A 6577-nucleotide genomic window follows, 5' to 3' on the forward strand; every position below is an offset into this window, starting at 1 on the left:
GGATTTTTGGGGGTGTCCTGTGCAGGGCCAGGAGTTGGACTCGATGATCCTTGTGGGTCCCTTCCAGCTCAGGGTATTTTGTGATTCTGTGATTCTGTACTTTATCTCACCTGATGTAAACACCTGAGCTGGTTCAAAACCAAAGGAAAGAAACAGATGGAGAAAGCGATTTTTCTGCTCCTTGTAAATTACGACCCTGGGATCAGACTCCAGAACTCCTTCTGGCTGTGTCTCCACGAGCAGCAAAGGGGAGCCAGGCTTGGAGCAAGACATCCTCATCAGTCCACGGTGCTTTTACCCTACAGCATCCAATCTATTTGGGAAGAACAGCCAGGAGTTTTTAGTTATTAGACAAAATTGGTGCACGGGGTCAGCACTGCAGATGTCTCTGGTGCAGAAGCTCCCCTCTGGCAGTGTTGGCTGTGCAGATGGAGCTCTGCCTGCAGGCTCTCTGAGGAGGTTTGTGGTGCAGGCAGGAGTGTGGAAAGGCTGGTATAACCCACAGAATTTCCCAGTCATATTTTTTTATAACTTTGTTTTCATTTAGCAGTGGGCAGAAGGTAGCTGGGCAGGACATGGAGTAACCAGCAGGAGTGAAATAATAATGTATGATCCAGTGTTGTTTGCTGTTCACAGAACGAAATAAACTGCATTTTGTACTTATCCTTCTTTTTAACATCACATCCCAGCATGCTTTTGCTGCACGGGATCCTCCAGCTACGAGACTCACTCTTCACCCTAGATTTTTTCTGTATGTGCTCTGATTTGCAGGTAATTTGCCTCTATTTTTCTCATTAAAAGCTGTATTACAGAAAGATGTGCATCAGTGCTGTCAGATTCAAGTCATCCTGAATGGGATGAGGGTGGGGGAGGTAAGAGCTCAGGATGGAAGCATCCACCTGGGACCAGGGAACCATCATCCTCATCTTGATTCAACCCTTCATCCCATGGCAGGTCTGAGGGGGAAATAGTGTGAGGCTGAGGTTTTCCTGCAGGAATCACTGAGAAAGGACTTAACTCTCCCTCTAAACATCTGGAAAAGCACACTCAGGGTCCTCACTCATCTTGGTGTAAACCAGTCTGAAAAAATCTGTCACAAACAGAGGTACCTGGGATACTCCCTTGGGGACATCTCTGAGCCAGACGTGTGTCACAGGCCACTTGGTGATCCAGTGGGATGTTTCAAGGCCAGGTTGGATGGGTTTTGGAGCAACCTGGTCTAGTGGGAGGTGTCCCTGGACATGGCAGGGGATTGGAACTGGATGAGCTTTCAGATCCCTTCCAACCCAAACCATTCCATGACTCTGTGATCCTTTCCTTAGCTATTTTCCAAGCAACTCTCTCCAATCAGGTGAATTTCTGGATTCTCCAGCCTCCATCAATCCCCATTTCCATTTGCTAGTCGAGAGAGCAGCTTTGCTCCTTCTCCCCCACAGAGGGACATTTGTTATTCTGAACAAAAATATTGCATTGCCTCATTACTTAATCAAGTCAAAATTCATAGGCAGCTTCTGTGCAGAAGATAAAATGTTTTGGGACAGTTTAGTCCTTTTCTTATCTGAGTGATTAGGGTTATGTAAAGTCTTTTCTCTCAAACACAGAGATGGAGTTTCATAAGCGATGGACCAAAATAGTGCCAAGTATCCAACCACCTCCCCTTGATCACACAGGATTAGTACAATTAATCTGTGGGCATTAGTGGCCAGCAGGGTTTTGCCTGGAGGATATAATATATATTTATTATTATTTCATATCTGATTTCCCCCAAGAGCAGACAATTCAGCCGTGGGCTTTGCTCTTCATCGTTATATTTTTTGCAAGTGGCACAGTGGGATTTGGGAAATTACTGAGGGGCTCCTGCTCAGAGGGAAACAAAGCTCAGGGATATTGAATTAAGATGGGAGGTGATTCTCCCCCTTTTCTCCACTCTCCTGAGACTCCAGCTGTAGAGCTGTGTCCTGCTCTGGGGTCCCCAGCATAAGAGGGACATGGATCTGCTGGAGCAAATCCAGAGTAGGTCACGGAAATGCTCTGCTCTGGAGCCAGGCTGGGAGAGCTGGGAATGTTCACCTGCAGAAGAGAAGGCTCCAGGGAGACCTCAGAGCCCCTTCCAGAGCCTAAAGGGGCTCCAGGAGAGCTGGAGAGGGACGTGGGACAAGGGCATGCAGTGATCAGGCAAGGGCCAGACCAGCCAATGGCCAGCAGAAGACACGAAGCAAAGAGAGGAAGAACAGCGCAAACACAGAGATCTTTCCTCCTTCCTTCCTTCCTTTCAAAGCTGTCACCTGCTAATTTTATTAATTATTCACCACTTCTTGTATTAGAAGAGAAAATTAGCCTTTCTTTTTTGCTCCTCCTCTTTAAACACTTCCTGAAAGTGGGGGTGATCCTAAACACTGAATCCACAGATGATCCAAGTGATGCAAGTGGAGATACTGAGAGGCTGGAGCAGGTCCAGAGAAGGGCAATGGAGCTGGGAATGGGTCTGGAGCACCAGGAGCAGCTGACAGAGCTGGGAAAGGGGCTCAGCCTGGAGCAAAGGAGGCTCAGGGGGGACCTTGTGGCTCTGCACAACTCCCTGACAGGAGGGAGCAGCCAGGTGGGGTGGGTCAATATCTTGTCCCAGGTAACAAGAGGTAGGATAAAAGGAAACAGCCTCAAATTGAGCCAGGTGAGGTTTAGATTGGATATTCGAAACAATTTCTCCTCCAAAAGTTTAGCGGTGGGCTTGGCAGTGCTGGATTAATGGTTGGACTCAATGATTTTAGAGGTCTTTTTTAACCTGAAGGATCCTGTAGTAACTTAGAAAAGACCAGTGGGGTTTGCCAGCACTTTTCATTTTTCTGAGCTTTATAAGATGAATGGGCAGTGCTCTCCTGTCCCTGTGCAGGGAGATGGCTGCAGATTACAGCACGGTTACACGATCAGCCCGGATGGGAACATGGAAATGAGGGTGGCAGAGCCACGTGGAGTTAGACTGGGGCTTATAAATACTAAACTCTGCCTGTGTGGCACAGAGGGTGAACTGCAGGTCACAGCAGAGATAGGAATCAAACAGGTTTAAGCTGAGCTTCCAAAGTGCACCTGTTGGAGCTGAATTTGTTAGGACAAGCCTGTCACCTTCAGCAGTTTTTAGTTTTTTATCAGGGCGATTTTTGCAACACACCAGCAAGGTAAGGTCCACGTTCTTAACTTCAGACTCCCCTCCACAGCATCCCATTCCAGCAGCAGAGCAAGAACAGAGGGTTCATGGCATCTGTTTGCAAAGCCTGCTTGAGACGGAGGCAAATTGTGTCCCAGACTCTGCTGATCAGGAGGCTGCACTACAGCCATCCACACTCGGGATGGTTGGATGGGGCTTGGAGCAAGCTGTTCTAGCGGGAAGTGTCCCTGCCCATGGCACGGGGTCAGAACGAGACGGTTTTAAGGTCCCTTCCAACTTGGACCATTCCATGATTATTCCAGGCTGTGCACTCCCCTGAAGGTGAACGACCACGAACTACGTTTCTAAGCCTGTCACAGGCTTGTTGTCCCACCTGCATTAAAATCCACGCTGCAACAGCATTTTCAGCCACTGAATTAACCAAGAGCATTGGAGCCACGCAGTGCTGGAGGGTCAGGGCTACAGCACAACCGAAACACCCAGGAGAGTTAAAAAATAAACAATTTCAGAGCCTAAACACCTGCCTTCTGCTCGCTATTTTCTGCCTGACAGCACCCTCTTCTGGGAGCGGGCGCTGTGCTGGCTGAAGGGTGCTCCCTGCTCCATTCCCATCCGTGCTCAGCATCAGCTGGACAAGGGCAGAGCCTCCCAGGGTGAGTTTAGGCAGAGAGGCATCAGACAGGGCTCTTCTGAGCTATTTTTTGCAGCTGCCTTTGGAGGAGGTTGGAGATTTCTGCATGACCGAGTGCTGCTCAGTCACAGCACCCAGCTCTGGGGTACCCACGAGGGGATGGGAGCAGCACCCAGCACAGGCACTGGGAAAGCCTGGCAAACAACTGCTGCTTTGGGGTGCTGGAGTTAAACCCTCACTGTCCTGGCGAGGACTGCCCCAAATTTATGCCCTCAGATATGTCCCAGCCCTTTCATTTTTTTGAAACACAGGTGAGCCATCAACTTTTTGGAAACCATGTGTGTTTCAGAAGACTTGTGTTCAACTGGGTACATCTCACAGGCTGTGAACTAAGAGGGGATGAACGGCCCAGGGACGCTGGGCAGGGCTGGGGCACCATCATCAGCACTCATCCAGCAGGGCTCCAGGTCCACCTCCTCCAAAATCCTCATCCTTTGCCCTCTGCAACAGCAGGAGCACCTTGCTTGTGGCTCACATTGGTCTGGTCCCCACTTGAACAAATTTAGCATCATGCAGCTGGCTCAAGAAATTGTTTTCTATTTTAAATAACAGGGTTTTTAAGTACAAACCACACGCAGGGCTTGCCTGCATCCTGGGCTAACACTCCCCTTTGAAGCCCAAGCAGTGAAGTCGGGACAATTTGCTGTCTAATTAGTTCCCTGGTGATGGTTTCCCACCCCAAGTGAACTTCCCCAGTCACTGCAAAGTTTTCTGTGCTCTTCCATGAAGCATTCAGTCCTGCTGCATCTCCTGGGATGTTTAATTACCTTTATCAAGCATGGACAGCAGCAGGGGCTGGGAGATGGATGAAGAGGAGTTGACCTGACTCTCCAGCCACTGCTCAAAAGGTGGGCAGAGGGAGGGTCTGGCAGTGAGCAGGTCTGACTCCTGCTTGGAGACAGGAAGGTCCTTCAGGGCAGCTCAAAACCCACATCATTTCAGGGACTCCCCAAAAGCAGGGACACCCCAAAGCGCTGATGGCTTTGGAAAGCCCTGCCTGCCCTTCTGTGCCCCTGCACAGCACCAGGCACACAGGCACTGTGCCTTGTCTGGTCTTTCACCCAAATTAATACCCAGGCTTAATTACTACATTATCTCTGTCCATCCTGGGGTATTTCCTAAAGCTCATGACCTTTGCTCACCCCCAGCATGGGGAAAACAGAGGCTAAGAAATCCCCTAGCAGGGATCCAGGTGTTCATCTCCATGCCTTGCACACGACAGGTCCTTGGAGCAGCCCCAGGCTGCAGAAACACCCAGGGGACATTGCTTTCCTTGCTCCAGGTTAGGCACTTCTTCAAAGCACAGGACAGGCCCATGGAACAGCAGTTAACTCCAGGAGGCAGTTTGAGGAGGAAAAGAATGATGGAAAGCAGTGACCACCAGGATGAATTAATGCAACCCAGACACATAAACCAAAATTAAATCAGCAGCAGAGTGATTCAGGGGGATACTGAACCCCACACCTCTGTCTGCCCATCTACTGGAGAAGCTTAGCTGGAACTGAAGAAAATTACTCAGAAACATTCTTTAATTGCTGTTTGCCTGCCAGGCTGGAGAAGGCATCAGCTGCCAGCACAGAGAAAGCTTCCAGTCACATGAATCCCATTGATGGTTTCAAGCATCCTCTTCTGCATCCCTTTTTAAAAGCTTTTCCTTGCTGAGTGTCAGACCTGCTGGTGGCAGGGGCTAACACAGCTAATGCTTCTCCAAGGGGATCAGTGCACCTGCAGCTGACAGAGCCAAATCCTGACCTGGGATGCAGAAAGTTTGGGATCAGTCCTCAGATTCAGTTACCAGGGGCTGACAGGGGCAGGCAGGTAAATTACAGAGGTAAAAGTATCCTGGGCTGCATCAAAAGCAGGGCAAGGGATTCTCTCCCTCTCCTCTGTCCTTCTGGGACTCCACCTCAGTGCTGTATCCAGCTCTGGGGCTCCCAGCACAGGAATGAGTCCAGAGGAGGCCACAGAGGTGCTCCAAGGGCTGGAGCCCCTCTGCTCTGGAGCCAGGCTGGGAGAGCTGGGGGTGTTCACCTGCAGAAGAGAAGGCTCCGGGGAGACCTCAGAGCCCCTTCCAGGGCCTAAATGGGCTGCAAAAGAGATGGAGAGGGACTTTGGATAAGAGCATGACAAGGGATGGTGGCTGAGGGAGGGCAGGTGTATATTGGATATTGGGAAGAAATTCTCCCTGTGACGGTGGTGAGGCCCTGGCACAGGTTGCCCAGAGAAGCTGTGGCTGCCATTCCTGGAAATGTTCAAGGCTGGGTTGGACAGGACTTGGAGCAATCTGGGCTAGTGGAAGGTGCCCTGCCCATGGCAGGGGGTGGCACTGCATGATCTTTAATGTCCCTTCACATCCCAAACCATGCCAGGATTCATGTTTTCTAACTTGTCTTTAAACTGAGTGTTTAAACCCAAACAAAAACTTTGAGAACATTTCCCAGCCCTCTGAAGGGAAGGTTTCTAGCCTAGCGATTTCAGCAGGAGAGCCTTCAAGACAAGGTATGAGACCTCTCCTACAAGGCCGAGGCCAGGCAGGGTTTAGGGCTCCTCAAACACCAAGGGACTCTGACAGCACATGGCTTTGAATTCCTCCAGTGCCCAGGGAAGTCAAAGGCTCTTCTCCCACCTGCTCAGGGTAGTTAGTCCCTGGTTTCAGCCCTTGCTGCCAGGAGACACTGAATGAAAAAACAACCCTGCCAGCTCCTTGCTGCTCGTTCCCTCAG

The sequence above is a fragment of the Coloeus monedula genome, assembly GCF_965178545.1.
Source record: "Coloeus monedula genome assembly, chromosome: 1".
NCBI lineage: Eukaryota > Metazoa > Chordata > Aves > Passeriformes > Corvidae > Coloeus > Coloeus monedula.